The sequence below is a fragment of the Zootoca vivipara genome, chromosome 6 (genome assembly GCF_963506605.1).
Source record: "Zootoca vivipara chromosome 6, rZooViv1.1, whole genome shotgun sequence".
Taxonomy (NCBI): Eukaryota; Metazoa; Chordata; class Lepidosauria; order Squamata; family Lacertidae; genus Zootoca; species Zootoca vivipara.
This window is the reverse complement of record NC_083281.1, coordinates 8,731,171-8,750,585: the sequence shown is the minus strand read 5'-3', so window position 1 is coordinate 8,750,585 and position 19,415 is coordinate 8,731,171. Positions and strand designations below refer to the sequence as shown.

At 47.2% G+C, this 19,415-nt stretch overlaps 1 protein-coding gene across 5 annotated transcripts in view; it reads right to left on the bottom strand.

Moving 5' to 3' along the window:
• The window catches only part of KDM4B (lysine demethylase 4B), a 203,598-nt gene that overhangs the window by 123,040 nt on the left and 61,143 nt on the right, over positions 1-19,415 (bottom strand). The window lies entirely within an intron of this gene.

The window sequence follows — 19,415 nt, the reverse complement described above, 5'->3', positions numbered from 1 at the left end:
CTTTGATTGCTGTGTTTGAACTACTATATAAGCTTTTGTTTCGAAGTGCCTTGGGGCAGACCTTCTCAACTGGCACGTTGAGTGGTGTGAGCTCTGCCCTATTGCAATAGCTATAATACCAACACTGGGTCCCTAAATATGGGTGCTGGACTTGGAAATAGTTTCCTTGTTTCTATGGTTTATTCAAAATCCTCACCTGGGTAACAATGAGGTGAAGACGTGAATTCTTACCACACCATGCAGCCTCAGAAGCACCGCTGCGGCACGCCTACCTAACAGTGTGTGATGGAAGTCACGTTACGTCGTGGGTGCCACTGGGCACCCATAACCTGGGGCCCAAATTGACACCCTCGATCCACCATGGTTTCCCTGAAGAGGTATCTAGAGCAAGCCATAGGCTCTAATCTCCACCCACCCTCTGCACCAATAAATAACTGAACCAGGAGATCCTGCACATTTGGATACTTCTGCAGTTCCTCAGGGCCTCTTCTACCTTTCTACAGTGGTACCTCTGGTTACAAACTTAATTCATTCCAGAGGTCCGTTCTTAACCTGAAACCATTCTTAACCTGAGGTAGCACTTTAGCTAATGGGGCCTCCTGCTGCTGCCGTGCCACCAGCACGCAATTTCTGTTCTCATCCTGAGTTAAAGTTCATAACCCGAGGTACTACTTCCGGGTTAGCAGAGTCTGTAACCCGAAGTGTTTGTAACCTGAGGTGTTTGTAACCCGAGGTACCACTGTACTGCTTCATTGGTCAGAGGGCAGGACCTCAAGGCTGTTTATAGCTCTTCGCCCCTTGTTCCCACAAGCAGCAAAATCAGAATGATATAAAGTGCATAAACAGTAGACTGAAACCTGATTTTTGCATGGATAGAATGTACCCTACTCCTCTAAGGGAACTTTTGCCTCTGGCCCAACCCACCACTAGCATGTGGCCCCAGAAGGTTTCTCATGAGGGAATGCAGCCCTGTGGCTAAGACAGATTCCCCATGCCTTCTGGAAATAATACTCTTGCCTCAGTGCTTGTGTACACACTCAGTGCTTCATTTATCACCCTGCTGCACCCCTCCCATGAGAGAAGCTTGCAATACTCTGAAAAGGGTGGCTTTAACCATAGTGGAAATTCAAACGAAAGAATGGAAATCATATCCTAAATTCTCTCTAGACCAAAGTGGTATTTTCTGCCCTCTGAAGTGATCTGAAGACTCATAATGTAAAATCTAATGTAGCAGGATGTCCAGGAAGAAAAATTGTACAGAAAGAGGATTCTTCAAGACTTAGTGTTTAAGCTGATTTAAACTGGCAGCTTAAAACAGAAACAAAAAACAATTTTCCAGGAACAGAAAGCCATCCTGTAACAGCTAATCTTATGAAATAAGAAGACATCTTTAGTGTGACCCACAACTCTTTTAACTAAAGCCACAACAATGGCCCTTTAAACTGTGTAATTATCAAATAATTCAGTTTTGCTCATCTTGGACTTTTTAATTTTTTTAATGCCATTTATTGGTAACATGAAACAAATGAGTAAATTAATCCAGATCCAAACACTCTTTTGTGGGATTAACAACCCTTTAAAAAAAATGAACAGGAACTGAACTATTCCATTCCTTCTGGGAATATGTCGAAGGATTTGGAAAAGGCATACAAGGCAGCAGATGATTAATGCAACATCCTTAGGTCTACTATGCTACTTTCACTTAATTAGTGCCTGTAATTGGGAGTTGTAAAGATAAGATTAATTGAATCTTGAGGATGTTAAAAGTTTAATATGTTGGAACATGGTTACTGCGTTATCAGAGTCTGCAGACTGCAAAAGCAATGCATGAAGTTCTAGAGAGGAGTCCCAGGGAGAGAATTAAAAGGAGTTTGCTTGGACAGGAACCCAGAAAATTGTGTTAATGCGCTTAAAAGCAGAATAGGAGAAAATATCTGCAGCCCTCACCCCATGGCCAACAAACACACAGAAAGAACAGCCAGAGCACGCTTGGCCTGCATTTAACAGGAGGGGACTCGGTGCCTTCTTTCAAATGCTCAACAAAATTAAGAGTGGAAGAAAAAATGAACTGAGCCCAGTCGTTGCGCTAGTAGCACATCACATATAAAACCACATAATGGAGGAGATGGATGGGACGGGGTGAAACCTAACCCTCCTCCAACAATGGCTTGGCTATAGGAAGAGGTCAACAACTTCCGCCCTCCCTTCCCCACAGGTGGGCAGGGTTTGCGGCACTGAGCGGGGGCTTACCTGGTGCCTCCAAACTGCTTAGGTTGGCTTTGACCCGCCCTCAGCCAGGAAGGATAATGGGCGGCCGACCGGGGGGGGGGGGGGAGGTCGAAGGCCAAAGAAAAGAGGCAGAGCCTTCTTGCCTAGGACTTGTGCTGCATCTCCAAACCTCAGCAACAGTGCCTCGCTATCCTCCCCTGTTCCAACATTTAATATAGAGAGGGGAAGAGGATTAACCAGGTAGTCTGAGGTGCTCCAGAGGCCCTCACAGCACCTCTGAAGCATAGCAGCTGCCGGGATCATCCCACCACTCCAAGTGCAGTAGGAGGGCTGGGGAAAAGCATAGCACAACTGTTGAGGTTGTTATAAGAATTGTAAGGTCTTAGACATATATAAAGTAGGGAATCAAGAGATAAAAGGAACAACTGGCAAGTTTGGCCTTGGAGTTCAAAACAAAGCAGGGCAAAGGCTAATAGAGTTCTGTCAAGAGAACAAGCTGGTCATCACAAAAACTCTTTTCCAACAACACAAGAGACGACTCTACATATGGACATCACCAGATGGGCAGCATCGAAATCAGATTGATTATATTCTCTGCAGCCAAAGATGGAGAAGCTCTATACAGTCAGCAAAAACAATACCTGGAGCTGACTGTGGCTCAGATCATCAGCTTCTTATAGCAAAATTCAAGCTTAAACTGAAGCAAGTAGGAAAAACCACGGGGCCAGTAAGACACAATCTAAATCAAATCCCTTATGAATACACAGTGGAAGTGAGGAACAGGTTTAAGGATTTAGATTTGGTGGACAGAGTGCCTGAAGAACTATGGATGGAGGCTCGTAACACTATAAAGGAGGCAGCAACGAAAACCATCCCAATGAAAAGGAAATGCAAAAAAGCAAAGTGGCTGTTCAATGAGGCCTTACAAATCGCGGAGGAGAGAAGGCAAGCAAAATGCGATGGAGATAGTGAAATATATAGGAAATTGAATGCAGATTTCCAAAAAATAGCAAGGAGAGACAAGAGGGCCTTCTTAAACGAGCAATGCAAAGAAATAGAGGAAAACGACAGAATGGGAAAAACCAGAGATCTGTTCAAGAAAATTGGAGATATGAAAGGAACATTTCGTACAAAGATTACCATAATAAAGGACAAAAGTGGTAAGGACCTAGCAGAAGACATCAAGAAGAGGTGGCAAGAATACACAGAGGAATTATACCAGAAAGATATGGAGGTCTCGTACACCTCAGGTAGTGTGGTTGCTGACCTTGAGCCAGACATCCTGGAGAGTGAAGTCAAATGGGCCTTAGAAAGCACTGCTAATAACAAGGCCAGCGGAAGTGATGATATTCCAGCTGAACTATATAAAATTTTAAAAGATGATGCTGTTAAGGTGCTACACCCACTATGCCAGCAAGTTTGGAAAACTCAGCAGTGGCCAGAGGATTGGAGATCAGTCTACATCCCAATCCCAAAGAAGGGCAGTGCCAAAGAATGCTCCAACTACCGCACAATTGCGCTCATTTCACATGCTAGCAAGGTTATGCTTAAAATTCTACAAGGCAGGCTTAAGCAGCATGGGGACCAAAAACTCCCAGAAGTGCAAGCTGGATTTCGAAGGGGCAGAGGAACCAGAGACCAAATAGCAAACATGCGCTGGATTATGGAGAAAGCTAGAGTTCCAGAAAAACATCTACTTCTGCTTCATTGACTACGCAAAAGCATTTGACTGTGTCGACCACAGCTATGGCAAGCTCTTAAAGAAATGGGAGTGCCTGATCACCTCTTCTGTCTCCTGAGAAATCTCTATGTGGGACAAGAAGCTACAGTTAGAACAGGATATGGAACAACTGATTGGTTCAAAATTGGGAAAGGAGTATGACACGGCTGTATATTGTCTCCCTTCTTATTTAACTTATATGCAGAAAGGCTGGACTGGATGAATCCCAAGCCGGAATTGAGATTGCCGGAAGAAATATCAACAACCTCAGATATGCAGATGACACCACCTTGATGACAGAAAGCGAGGAGGAATTAAAGAACCTTTTAACGAGGGTGAAAGAGGAGAGCGCAAAGTATGGTCTAAAGCTCAACATAAAAAAAAAAACTAAGATCATGCCCACTGGTCCCATCACCTCCTGACAAATAGAAGGGGAAGAAATGGAGGCAGTGAGAGATTTTACCTTCTTGGGTTCCAGGATCACTGCAGATGGGGACAGCAGTCAAAAAATTAAAAGAAGCCTGCTTCTTGGGAGAAAAGCAATGACAAACCTAGACAGCATCTTAAAAAGCAGAGACATCACCTTGCCGACAAAGGTTCGTGTAGTTAAAGCTATGGTTTTTCCAGTAATGATGTATGGAAGTGAGAGCTGGATCATAAAGAAGGCTGATCGCCTAATAATTGATGCTTTTCCATTATGGTGCTGGAGGAGACTTTTGAGAGTCCCATGGACTGCAAGATGATCAAACCTCTCCATTCTTAAGGAAATCAGCCCTGAGTGCTCACTGGAAGGACAGATCCTGAAGCTGAGGCTCCAATACTTTGGCCACCTCATGAGAAGAGAAGACTCCCTGGAAAAGACCCTGATGTTGGGAAAGATGGAGGGCACAAGGAGAATGGGATGACAGAGAACGAGATGGTTGGAGTGTTCTCAAAGCTATGAACATGAGTCTGACCAAACTGTGGGAGGCAGTGAAAGACAGGAGTGCCTGGCGTGCTATGGTCCATGGGGTCACGAAGAGTCGGACACGACTAAACGACAAAGATATATAATAAAAATTCATAAATGTACCAATCAAACACATACATAAATATATAAACCACATGTCTGAAGCTGCACAGGAAGACAGTCCTGAAACCATTTTTACTCCCATGCTGACCAAGTGTTTCTCTGCAAGGAGGGAGGAGGTGGGGAAAAAAACATTTCCATTTTCTCAGGAATCAAGCACTGTAATTACAATCTCAAAGGAATGGCCAGACTATCATAACCCCACATTTTCTTAGGGATCCATATTTTATGCCAAATACTAGCTTTCCATAGGAAATTCCAGGTAGCTAACAACTGTACCCTTAGGAACTCTTATCTGGAACCTTAGCACTCAAGCATCTAAGTTTTGCCACAATGGTGGGATAGCCCGCCCACCCTGGTGGCCACCAGCTCCTTTCTCCAGTGCTTAACCTACTGGTACCTGCCTATTGCCAAACAGCAATTTAATCTTCTGTTTTAAGCTCTCTTGTTTCTCTGCTCGAGGAGAGACAGTGATAATAGGCTATCCTCGGGGAGGAAGTCAAAATGTCAGGGAAGATCAAACTGTTCGCTCATTAACCTCAAGGCAAGGTGTCAAAACAAAAGGGAGATGTTCAAATATCGAGAAATATCATTTCTGCCAGTTGCTCTGAAACCCTTCCATTACGGCTGCAGCAAGGCCCAGGCACAGCACTACCTCCAGATCTCATCTCGTAAATGCATTTGTATTAATAGATAAGCCATACACACCCTAGAAAATAAGGTTTATAATGGCAAGTGATTAACATAGAAATCTCCTTATATTTTTTAAAAAGGAGAGAGCATGACCCGAACAAACATTCTGAATTCCCAAATGTCAGCATGTTACTAGAGCAAGCTGCCACATGTAAGTTTTCAAAACAAGGATATAAAGAAACTTTAAAGTCAGAGGGGTTGTACCCAACTAAATTCTACTCAGACTAAAGCTACTGAAATTTATGGAGCTAGGTTTGTCATGTCCTTTCATTTCAGTGGTCTACTGACATTGGATACAACAATCCAACCTTGGGAAAAGTAAACTATACAGCCTTCCCAGGAAGGCAGCACTTCAGGACATGTTTCTCGTAGCGGCAAAAATAACTGCATTCAAATGGCCACTCTCCCTGTTGAACTTCAGGGAACTGACAAAAACTTTTCTATTTCAACAGGCATTTAAGGGGTTTTCTGTTTGTATGATTAATTTAAATTTATTTCCCCCCACTATGCTACTTGTAATTTTTCTGCACACTGCTGAGAAACTTCAATGATCAAGTGACATATATATAGCTGAAATAAATAAACTAACACAAGGGGCGCACCTATGGTTTTCACTTACTAGCCAGCCTCCAATTCAGGTGTGGAGAGCCTCTGGACTTCCAGATGTTACTAAAGTACAACTTCCATCACCTCTGGCCATTGGTCTTGTTTGCTGGGGGTGGTGGGAGTTGTAGTTCACCAATACAACTCACTATCTGGAGGACCAAAGACCCATGTCATAGTTGTGCTTGCCACCAACCTGACCACCGCCACCACCCAAATAAGTCCAGAAAGTCCTAGGTTCAATCCCCAGAATCTCCTAGCAGAGCTGGGATAGTACAGTGGTATCTTGGGTTACAGACGCTTCAGGTTACAGACTCCGCTAACCCAGAAATAGTACCTCGGGTCAGAACTTTGCTTCAGGATGAGAACAGAAATAGTGAGGTAGTGGCGCGGCAGCAGCAGGAGGCCCCATTAGCTAAACTGGTACCTCAGGTTAAGAACAGTTTCAGGTTAAGTACAGACCTCCAGAACAAATTAAGTTCTTAACCCGAGGTACGACTGTACTCTGTTTGTAATTCTGGAGAGCTGCTGCCAATCAGTGTAGACAATACTGAACTAGACGGACCATTGATCCAACTCTACATAAGGCAGCTTCCAATCTTTCTAGGGGAGAGGCAGGCACATTTCCTTGTACTTAAGTTTAGAAAAGTTAAGAAACACTATTTATTTATTTATTCTATTTATATATTTCTTATCTGCACTTTCACAAATATTTCAAGGTGGCTTACAAAACATGCTAAAATTAGTCCAGAAATATACTTAAAATATAATTTAAAATGTCAATGATTCAGTAGATACCGGTTGGCTAAGAAGAGAAATCCATATTGTGAAAACCTGTCTAAATGGTAGTTTTCAGAAGAAGTATGAAAACAGGCATGGGTGGTGTCAGGGGGACTCCTTACAGGGACCCGCCCCCAGTCATCCTGACCAGCACTTCGCCCAGTGACAGCACTAGCAGCGGGTCAGGAGGGAATGAGGAATGGAGCAGGGTGGAGAGAGGGCTCTCAGACATGTCAGAGCCCAGGCTGGCCAGAGAGGGAAGGACAGTGCAGCGAGGTGCCGGAGCCTCTGCAACACTCCAGCCAAAGGACGGGAGAAGGAACGCAGCCCCTTCCGGTGCCCGGATTGAGGCGCGAGCCCACACACAGGGCTAGGGGGAGGCGCTTTGGGGTGCCCAGGCTTTTATGCTGGCCGAAGAGCCGGAAGCAACCATTGCTGGGTTCTGAATCGGACTAGGCAGTCATGTTTTCCGATATCTCTGCACTGTAAATAGTATGCACAATAAAACTCTGAAAGAGAGAGCGGACTGGAGCGTCTTTACTCGAGAGACAGGGAGTTTCAAAGGGCACGGCCTGCCACCCTGAAGCCTCTCCCCTAGTGAAGGCCACCCAAACTTCAGAGGCATGGGGAATTAGCAGAAGTGCCCCATCAGAGGATCTCAGTGATCAAAAAATGTTAAGTCTTCTACTGTTTCTTATCTCCTCAAAGCCACAGAGTAGAGCAAGCAAGAGCTCTTTTTTTGGGGGGGGGCTTCTCCAGTTGAATAACCCAGCCTTCTACCCAATACCCTGGAGAGCTGCTGCCAGCTTGGGACACGTGGGCCAATAGTTTGCCCTCATTATAAAAGTAGCTTCATATGTTCATAGATACTGGAGTCCCATAGCATTGATTCCAAATGTTTTTGACTACCTATGTGTCTTTGGCTGCCCCGTTTTCCCTACACAGGAAGCTTCTGATATGATTCCCTGTATGCTTAAGTATCAAAGTACTAGGAAGACAGCATTTTGCACCAGTTATTTCATTTGCTGTTTGTTGACTCTTTGATAATATGTGTGTAACCTGAACTGAAATGAAGAAACAGTTCCAAATACTGCAGATTTAGGCAGTGCTTGGTGCAGCGGTGCGGATGGAATCACAAGCACCAGTATTCCATGCCACATGTATTTATTAGTGCTGAAACATTTACAAAAGAGGAGTGAGAAATTTATGATATGCAACCCATTGAGCCACAGTTATTATCTGGTCCTTTGAATGGCTAACTACAAATGATTTCCCCTAACCCCAGTGGATCAAAATAATAATAATCCTTTTTAAATCTAAGAACCAAGCCAGCACAACCAGGAAAATGTAAGTTCACAGTGGAGTGGAGCGTTGCTGAAATTCAGTAACTCTCACCATGTAGGACATACCTTTGCATTCCAAGAGGCTGAAAAGCACCCCCTCTTCAGCAGATATGTTGCTCACTCCTTAAGTAAGTTGTGAAAACCTTCCAACCTTCTTGACAGAGAAAAGCACACATAAAACCTTCTCTTTACAAATAAAGCACACCTACACACTCCCTTTGTCAACAGCACAAGCCAAAGAAGCCTGGATTTTAGATATCTACCCATCTCCTGGGTAATGGTTTGATTTGCAGTCACAAAACTCAGTACCTGTCTATAACACTCACTCAAAGAGCAACAACAGCCTCCCACCCTGCATTTCAAGGGCTCTGCAAATTATCACTGCCCACACCTACCAGCAAGCCCACACAAAAGAGCTCCCCTTTAAGACCGACTAAGACAGCTTGCAAAGGAAAAAAAAATCATTCCTTGCACAATGTTTTTTGCTTTCATCAGTTTCACTGCCGGCCCCCATTTCATCCCTCAGATCTCAGCTCTTACTCCTGCCAGCCAGTTACTAGCTCCCTTGGCTGCAAACTTGCAAGTCAAGGTTCTCGGGTTGCCCCTAGCAACCCAACAGGTTTAGAGCTGCTCCTCTCTTCACGGCCCCTGGTTCTCCTACATGAAACAGCTGAAACTGCTTCCTGCCCCCTTCCTACAAAGACATTTGTTCGTGAACCCTATTTCTTTTCTGTAGCACTTCACTCTTTTAATGGAGCTTCCTCTCTAGATGTCCCATTTCAGAAACTAGATGAGCAAAAAAAATCATCCAGGGCATTTCAACTATGAAATGGCTGGAAAGCTAGTTCATGCTGGCAGTAGCCAGAGGTTGAATTCATCTACGAACTAAAGCTATTAAGCTATGCTTGTTGCCTTGTACTCTCTGCAAACACAGTTTGGAGCACAATGCAACAAATTAGCTATCTTAAGGCTGTTGGCAGTAAATAGGTAGCTTATGAATGGCTTTCTTCATGGCTTCAGCTGCCAAAATTATAAAGTAGCCTGGGGATTAGTTAACTGCAACAATTCTGGAACAAAAAAAAAGTTATACAGTTTCTGACTGGTGGTTCTGTGTAAATCCTTTCCCAATCAGGCAGGATGCATACCACACAATAAATCTTGTCTGTGTTTTCCACCACTGCCCCGGCATTGTTTTGTGTTTTAAATGTTGCCATGGCTTATTTTCTTAGATATATAAAGCAGGCTAATCTGTGTCACTGGTGATGGGAAACAAGTGTCATCTCTGGTCAAGCAAGCAAGGAAGGGCCTATCCACATTTCAAGCCATCAACAGACCAGAAATAATATATAGTTATGAATAGGTGGATTGGTGGGATTCTGGGCGTTCCAAGATAAAAACAAGAGAGTTCAAATTTGTGAATATCATTCAAAAATAACGTTCTGTGTGACACTGTTAACTATAAATAATCACTCATTAAAACTGTTTAGAACATACTTGACAGTTAACATTGGTTGTTGTTGTTGGCTTAAGTTTACACTGGATGCATATTCTCAATACCTGTCCAGAGGTTCAGCTCAGGAACACCTTATAGCACACTAATTCCCAAACTTTTCACCAAGCCCATATTAATGTGTCATAAGGAAACTGATAGTGCTCTGTAATCAATGTGAATTGAATACAGGCTCCTGTGAGCCCAAAAAGCCACTCACAGATCAGGCTGCCTGCTCACTGCTTCTACTCAGCCCTCCCTGGATGTGGGTAATTTCAACTTTGTCTATGCGGCATGACTGGGTCACTCAATCATTCTCAATTAAGAAACAGGTTGAACTACCCACTTTCAGAAAAGGCTATTTGTTGTATCTCTGCCTGAGCTGGCCTCCCTCCAAGCAGGAGCCACACCAAGAGTAGCAATTCATACAAAAATGCTGGGGAGGGGACCATTAGGGAGGGGACGGTTGGAGGTATTAATCTTGGTGGATGTATAACAGCCTAACCTAACCAGTAAACCACCAGAGCAAAGCACGTCTCCAATTTGTGACTGTTCTACACTTCCCTAACAACCACACATCCTCTAATGTTTAATCTACAGGGTAATCAGATTTAAAAATTGTTTGCTTGGCAAAAAGCAGGAGCTTTATAGTTGCTTACAGGGAGCCTCCTAACTGGACAATCCCATGAGAAAGATACTTTTCATTGTTGCTGAAGAGAATGCTATTAATAGTGCAGTTTTCTCAGTGTTTTGTTTATTCCCCTGGAATAACTTGATGGATGTGAATAATTATGAGACTATAAAAGCAAGCAAATGTGTTATTTTCTTTCACTCCAGATCATCAAACAAATAAAGTGTGAAACAGCATTTTTGAATACAATTTTCCCCTCTAATGGCTTAGAATTATTATCAAGCACAATGAACATAAATAAGCAAATGCCCAGCGAGCTTAAAAATTAAATGAGTGTGTCAAGAAAGAGGAAGACAGACCAGCCATCTCAGGATACAATGACTGAATCAGAAAACCTACAAAAGATGACAAGGCAGGCAGAAAATTCACAGATACTGAGACATCACTGCTACTAGGCCAAGTGATCTACAGAGCTTCCCACCTATACTATATTGCAACCCCCACCCCTTTAGGCTTCTCTCTTGCGAGAGGAAGGAAATCCATTTACCTTATCCCAAGCAATGAATGCTCTTAAAATTTTATTTGCATCAGCCCTAAGCAAACTTGTGCTTTCACTACTGGTTCTCCCTATTCAAACATAACTGTTCCCACCTGCAACTCAACATTAGATCAGGGTTAACCAACATGGGACTCTACAGATGTTGCTGGACTAGTTTTCAAAATCCCTGACCACTGACTATGCTAGCTGGGACAAGTGGGAGTTGAGAGCTCAACAACTCCTGGAGGAAATCCCAACTGTAGACAGTTGCCATCCTCAGTTTTCCTATTCAGTCTTCCACAAAAGGGCACAAACTTCAAAAGCTGTATAGAGGGCATGTATTTCAACTGCTACTCTGAAGAGGAGCATTTATATTAGCCAAGACAGCAAGTTCTACCCTCCACCATCAGAGGCAATATTCCTCCCATTACCAGTTGCGGGCGCCATGTGGCCCTCAGGACTGAGGGTGACCACCGCTGTAACACAGACATGTGACGTCACGCGCACACATATCTGCACAGAGTGTGTGTGACATCACACACACAACACACAACGTTGGGTTGCGTTTTTGGAGGAGGGCTCACTGGGGCATCCGGTTGGCCACTGTGAGAAGAGTGCTGAACCAGATGGGTCTTTGGGCTGATCCAGCAACTCTCCTAATTTTGAAACAAACCTCCATAGAAAGATCCCCCACTTTCTCCAGGAAGCTCATTCTGCCACTGAACTACTGTTAAAATAACACAGTCTACTCCCATCATTTAGCCTAAATGCATTGTCTCATAATTTAAACTCATTCCTTCTTAGCAAACAGAGTGAACACAATTGCCTTTATCCAAATTTCATTTTAGACATTAAAAAAACAACTTTCCCTTTTACTGTATTCCTATGAACAAAGAACATTACATATTCTTCCAGGGATTAATTCAGGGGGGTGCATCTTATTTTTGTACTCCCCATACGCTCTTTATGTCCAGCACAGTTACACCTTACAGAGAAAGTTATTCCTGAGCTACTCCTGCTGCTTCCCTTGATAGAAATCGTTTCTCTCTCAATAGAGGTGCTCTGGGAAGGGGTAGAGTGATGATCCCTGTTCTGGTAACTATGTGTCAGGGTTCACTAATATGATGTGATGGGCTCATCTGCCACTCAATGATCCCTGGATAGGGAAGGCACATTATATATAGAAGCAAAATGTTTTTGAATGAGGCAGCACTGCAGCTCAAGAGATCTGGTATCACTCCAGAGCCTCAGATTTAAACCTTTAAGTACTAGACTATGAAATATTATTTCAATACACTATCATAGCGGCGAGACTTTTATATGCACAAGATGGGAAGATTCAGCATTACCTACCATGGAGGAATGGTTGTTAAAATTATTGGACTTAGCTAAGATGGCAAATTTAACATGTACAATAAGAGAAAAATCATTTTCAATAGTTACTAAAGATTTCGAACTCCTCATAGACTTTTTGTGTGAAAAAGAAAATGAACTTATGATATCTGGGTTTGAGGATTGAAGAAAATATTGGTTTATAGAAAGCAGACTTGTTGGATGTTATCTTGGAGTAGATGTGTTGAATAATTTTTTTATATAGCTGGCAGACAAAGAATGGGAAGTTCTCCTTTTTCTTCATTCTTATTGGTTTGTGTTTTTATCTCAATTAGTTTTTTATCTTTAATAAAAATATACTGAATATTTGATTTTTACCTTCATATATTTTCTTTTAAACCTTAATAAAAATTATTGGGAATTGGACGATGTCACAGTGGCCGGAGTGGACTACTTCAGAGTAACGACGCTACGCAGCTCTGCATTTTATTCTTTTATTGGTGCTGCGTATTTACAGTGCTCAAGTCATTGCTATTTACACGGAGCGATGTTGTCAGTCGGTTTCAGAACCTCCTAATGGCTTTTGGCGCGTCTTTCTCCAACACAAAAGCTTTGGCAGACCCATCCTCTTGCCCCTCCTCTTCCTGCGTAATTCTGGAGTTGGAGGGATGGGTCTTCCCCCCTTGCTTGCCCCTTCCTGTCCCACCTGGGACCCTGGCTCCTCTACCTTGCCTGAGCCTCGGACACGACTTCCTGCTTCCCCACTGGAATCGGAACTCTCCCTGCTTTCCCCTTTGCTCGGGGACGGGCTTGAACTCAGGAGGGGAGGGACTTCGCGATATCCCCTGTCCCTCACATCCACCCCCCTCCCAAGCTCTCCTTCACCCCTCCCCAGGCCCCCCCCATGTGTCGGTGACGACTGGAAGCCTAAAAACTCAGTGCTCTCCGAGCCCGTTGGTGTGAATACCTCCCCCCAGTCCTGCGAGCCCCCCCCTTCCGCCTGGGCGGACGGGAATCCCAAAAAGTCCGTGGCGTCAGAGCTGGTGGGGGTAAAAACGTTCTGCCAATCTGCTCCTTCCTCTGACTGGGTGGATCTCGGTGACACCCATACCTCATCCTCTGGTTCCTCAAACTCCGCTTCCCAGCGCCATGGTGAGCTGCTCTCCCGTGCCTCCTCCTCCTCCCCCTCCCTTTCCATGTGCCAGGGCTTGGGTCTGTGGGGAAAGAGGGCGTGAAATTCTTCCACCAAGAATTCCTCCTGTATCTGAGTGGCTGGGACCCATTCATTCTGGGACGGTGGAGCATCCTCCCATGCCATGAGGTACTCCAGTCCCCCCACCCCCCACCTTGAATCCAGGATGGCCGTGGCCTCATTGAGTTGCTCCCTGCCTTCCCTCTCCCCCCCTCCCTCGGGGGTTTGTTCGCTGTCTCGGAGCCTGCTGCTTTCCCTGTACGGCGACAGCAGCGATCTATGAAACACTGGATGCACCCTCATGTCCTCTGGCAGTGCCAGCCTGTATGCCACCGGGTTTACCTGTTGCGTGACCGTGAAGGGGCCCAGCCTTTTGGGTGCCAGCTTTTTGCACCTCCCTCTGGTGGGAAGGCCCGCCGAGGACAACCACACCTTGTCCCCCACCCTGATGACCTCCCCTTGTCGCCTGTGGCGATCTGCCCCCTTTTTGTACGCTTCCTTGGCCCTCTCCAAGTGTTCTCTGAGCTGCTGGTGCACCGTCTCCAGTTCCTCTGCCCAATCCTCAGCCTGTGGGCCCTCCTCCTCCTCCTCCTCCCTCTCCCTCTCTGGGAAAGATCTGAGGTCGCGCCCGTAATTGGCCTTAAAGGGCGACACCCCTGTGGAGACGTGCACTGCATTGTTGTAGGCAAATTCTGCTAGTGGCAAGCGATCCACCCAGTCCGTTTGCCGCTGGCTGACGTAGCATCTCAGGTACTGCTGCAGAATGGCGTTGACCCTCTCCGCTTGTCCGTTGGTCTGCGGGTGTCTAGCCGTCGACAAGCTGACCTCCACCTGCAGGAGGTTCATGAGCCGCCGCCAGAACCTGGAAACAAATTGGCGGCCACGATCCGAAATAACCCTTAAAGGTAATCCATGCAGTCTGAAAATGTGATCAACAAACAGTTTGGCTGTCTCTTCTGCCGAGACTGCCCTGGCACACGGTATAAAGTGACACATTTTGGACATAAGGTCCACCACCACCAACACTGCAGTCTTACCCCTGGACGAAGGCAGATCTGTGATGAAGTCCATGGACACCACTTCCCACGGCCTGTGTGGTGTGGCTAAGGGCTCCAGCAACCCTGGTGGCGCTGCTCTGACCACCTTCGCCCGCTGGCAGGTGGTACAGCCCCTTACATAGTCTCGAACATCTTCCCGCACCCCTGGCCACCAGAAGTGTCTCATGACTAGGTGAGCGGTTTTGTCCCTTCCAAAATGCCCCGCTGTAGGGTTGTCGTGCATCTGCTTGAGGACCGTACGTCGAAGCTGGGTGGTGGGTAGGTACAGCGCACCCTTGTAGAAAAGCAGCCCTCTGCGTTCTGCAAAGTCTTTTGCCTGCTCCCTCCCCCCTCTCAGTTCTCTGAAGATGCGGTTGGCAAATTCATCCGCTGCCGTCAGTGCTGTGATTTCTGCCTCGCTCACCACAGCTGCTCCGCAGGACCATGCCGACGGGGGGAAAATGTGCCTTGGGGCTGGTGGCGCCTCCTCCTCCATGTACTCTGGCTTGCGGGAGAGGGCATCCGCCCTGACATTCTGCTCCCCCGGGATGTAGTGGATGGAGAAGTTGAAGTTCGAGAAGAACTCTGCCCACCGTATCTGCCGCTGGTTGAGCACCCTGGCAGTTCTCCAGAACTCCAGGTTCTTGTGGTCTGTGCACACCTGGATGGGGTGCTTCGCGCCCACCAGGAAGTGTCGCCAGTGCTGGAACGCAGCGTAGATCGCAAGAAGTTCCCTATCAAACACTGTGTAGTTGCGTTCAGGCTGTGTCAGCTTCCTGGAGAAGAAGGCACAGGGTCTCCACTCCCTGTTGGCGTCCAGTTGCAACAAAATTGCGCCCACAGCTTTTTCAGAAGCATCTGTCTCAATGCGTAGGGGCGCGTCCTGCACCACATGGAACAGGTTTTGGTCTGAGGCGAACACTCTCTTGAGGCTTTCGAACGCTGCTTGCGCCTCTGGTGTCCACTTGAACTTCTGCTTGCCTCTCAGGCAGTCCGTGATGGGAGCCGTAACGCGAGAGAAGTTCTTGATGAACTTCCTGTAGAAGTTAGCGAAGCCTAGTAGGCGTTGGGCATCTTTGCGCGTCCTGGGGCTGTGCCAGTCCAGGATGGCCTGCACCTTGTCCTTGTCCATCGCCAGCCCCTTGTCTGACAGCTTGTAGCCCAGGAAGTCCACCTCTTTGGTGTGAAACTTGCACTTCTCCAGCTTCACATACAGGTGGTTCTCCTTCAGGCGTTGCAACACCTCTCTGACATCTTTCACATGCTGCACTGGGTCATTCGAGTAGATAAGGATGTCATCTAGGAAGACCAAGCATTTCCTGAAGAGGAGGGACCCCAGGACGTGGTGCATGAAGGCCTGGAAGCATGCTGAGCCCCCTTGCAAACCGAAGGGCATCACCAGATATTCAAAAGAGCCCAGAGGCGTGAACATCGTGGTTTTCCATTCATCTCCTTCCCGGATCCTGATCAAGTTGTACGCCCCCCTTAGGTCCAGCTTGGTGAAAATCTTGCCCCTGCGTGCCGCTGTCAGGAGATCATCCACTCTGGGCATGGGGAAAGCCACGGGCTCTGTCACCGAATTCAGCCGTCTAAAGTCCACCACAAGACGGCGCTGTTGCGTGTCTTTCTTGTCCACCCAGAAGACCGGGCTGCCCCCTGCTGCCTTGCTTTCCCTTATGAACCCCCGCTTGAGGTTCTTGTCGATGAAAGCGCGCAGATCCTCCAGCTCCTGGTCTGACATGGCGTACAGCTTGGCTGGGGGTATCGTCGCCCCTGGCACCAGGTTGATCTGGCAGTCAAAAGGCCTGTGCGGGGGTAGGTGGTCGGACTCCGCTTCGCTGAAGACCTCCTGCAGGTCCCAGTACTGCTTGGGTATTGCCTCACCCCCTTTGATATGCATGGTGGCCACCGTGGCTATCGGAGGCCCCTCCCCTGGTTGGTGCTGCATGCAATGTTCCAGACAAAAGTCTGACCCAAACGTGATGCACCTCTGGTGCCAACTGATGGAGGGGTCGTGGCGCGCCAGCCAGCTCATGCCCAAGACGATGGGGGGGTCTGAGATGGTGGTGACGTTGAACGCCAGTGTCTCTGAGTGCCTTCCCACCGTCATTCTCATGGGGGGGGTTTGATGTGTGATGGCCCCTCCCAGCAGCTCCCTGCCGTCAATGGTTGCTACGTGCAGAGGAAAATCCAACTGCAAAAGCTGGATTTGGTGCTCTTCTGCAAAGCTTCTCGAGAAGAAGTTGGCGGACGCCCCACTGTCAATTAAGGCGAGGACCGTCAGGGGATAGCCATTTGGGAGCGTTAGCGTCACTTCTAGAACCACTCCTGCTCTGGGAGGGGTGGGCTGGCTCTGCACCTCTCTGTGCGGGTGGGCGGGCTGGGGCTGTTGTCTGCTGACTGTGCCTGGCTGCTGCCCCTTGTCTCCTGCAGCCAGGCTTTCCCGTTTCCCTGCTGTGGTGCTGCGTCAGTGGGGGAGGGCACCACCGTTCCCGCCTTTCCTTGCCACTCCCTGCGATGTGGGCAGTCTCTGACGAGATGCTGGGGTGAGTTGCAGAGAAAGCAATTCCCGCCCCTTCCCTCCTTGCGTCTTGGCGCCGCTGGGGTTTGAAAAGCCCGCGCGCGCGCGCTATCAATCTGCATGGGCTCCTGGTCCTGGCTGGCTCCAGGCGTGGCCTGAAAGGGTTGTTGAGGGAGTGGCTTCTCCTGCGACCGTGGGAACCAAGCCCGCTTTGCGCGCGTCGCTTGCTTGTCGTTCCACCGGGATTCCTGCCTCACCCCCACCGCCAGAGCTGCTTTGCTCAGCTGATCCATAGTACTGGGCTTTGGACCTCTCGAGAGTTCATCCTTCACCTCCTCGCTCAAACCCAAGTAAAACGCAGCTTGCATGGGAGGCGAATCCAAAACCCACCCCAGTCTGTGCACCAGCATGGTGAATTTCGCCCAATATGCGCGAACTGTCATATTTCCTTGGCGTAAATTATGCAGTTCCTCCTTAGTCTGGTCCAAATGACTATCGGACGAATACATCGTCCTCAAACCTTCTAGAAATTGTTGGACATTTTTCATGCAAGGATTCTTGGTTGCGATTAATGGTCTTAGCCACTCCCTGGCTGCTCCGGTGAGATGTTCCACAATAAACGCTACTCTGTGCTCATCATCGGGGAACTCATTCTGGTGCAGCTCAAGAGCATACACGATCTCAGTCTCAAAGCCCTGAAACTCCTTCGGGTCTCCATTGAACTTGCTTACAAGGGTCCCTGCTCTCCTTCCTGGCAGCACTTGGACTTGGGGAGCCCCTCCCGCCTTGTTTTTCTCTGCATCCAGCTTGTTTTGGAGGTCTACCGCCACCGCCCTTAAATGCTGCTCTTTTTCCTGGAGCTCTCTCACCTGTTCCGCAAGTTGTAGCCGGTCGTCCTGGACCTTCTTAGTCTCCTCTTTAGCTGCCTTCAATTCTCCCTGCGCCTGCAGCGACAGCTGTTGCAGTTCTAGCTGGGCTTGCTCAGCGATCTGCCGCCACTTCTCCGCCTCGGACACGCTCATCCCGGCAACTCCGAAGTAGCCCAAAAATGATTAGGAGGTTGCTGTCACAGTGGCCGGAGTGGACTACTTCAGAGTAACGACGCTACGCAGCTCTGCATTTTATTCTTTTATTGGTGCTGCGTATTTACAGTGCTCAAGTCATTGCTATTTACACGGAGCGATGTTGTCAGTCGGTTTCAGAACCTCCTAATGGCTTTTGGCGCGTCTTTCTCCAACACAAAAGCTTTGGCAGACCCATCCTCTTGCCCCTCCTCTTCCTGCGTAATTCTGGAGTTGGAGGGATGGGTCTTCCCCCCTTGCTTGCCCCTTCCTGTCCCACCTGGGACCCTGGCTCCTCTACCTTGCCTGAGCCTCGGACACGACTTCCTGCTTCCCCACTGGAATCGGAACTCTCCCTGCTTTCCCCTTTGCTCGGGGACGGGCTTGAACTCAGGAGGGGAGGGACTTCGCGATATCCCCTGTCCCTCACAGACGATGTTGTACTGGGCAAACTGATGAGTGGGATGTCAAGAGGCCACATGGAAAGGGTTACTTTACAGATGCAAAGAAGGTGGCTTTCTTTAAACAAAATATAAGACACTTTGTAATGGTTTGTGGCACCTTTCACTCCTCCCGACCTTCTCTCCTGACTTTGGACAGATGGGTGGGAATAGCAACACCCAGTCACGTATCTGCGATACCTAGACAAAACAAACTTCAGTAGAAGCTGCCACCACCACCACCACCACCGTTTCTCACGCTTGCACCTGGGAAGAGAGACTGAAAGGGAAATCTCTCTGCCTTTTACTTAGGCTGCAAGGCTCTTAGTCTCTTCTTATGAAGCAGACAGAAATTCAACCGGTTTGGTTTTCTTTAACTCAAACCCAGGCCCACTCTCTGGTGCAGCCCATGGAAGGTTTAACTTCCAAAAGATATGTTGCAAGACCCTGGTCCACTATTTACTGTGGCACCAGCAAGACTTAAATAAGCGGTAAGCACCAAATGGCTTAAGGGACTGAATTAGTTTCCCCACCCTAAATAATCCAACAATATTCCTTTTCTAGGATTTATTTTAAATATAAAACAAGACAGCTTAAAATAGCGGTGCACATTTCTTAAGAAAAGTTACAAACATAGAAAATAATAACAAAAGCATACAATTGCTCTAGCTAAGATACATACATCAGTAGATAAGATCATGTTGCAAGGTTTTAGGTAGACGAGGCCCACGGCCCCC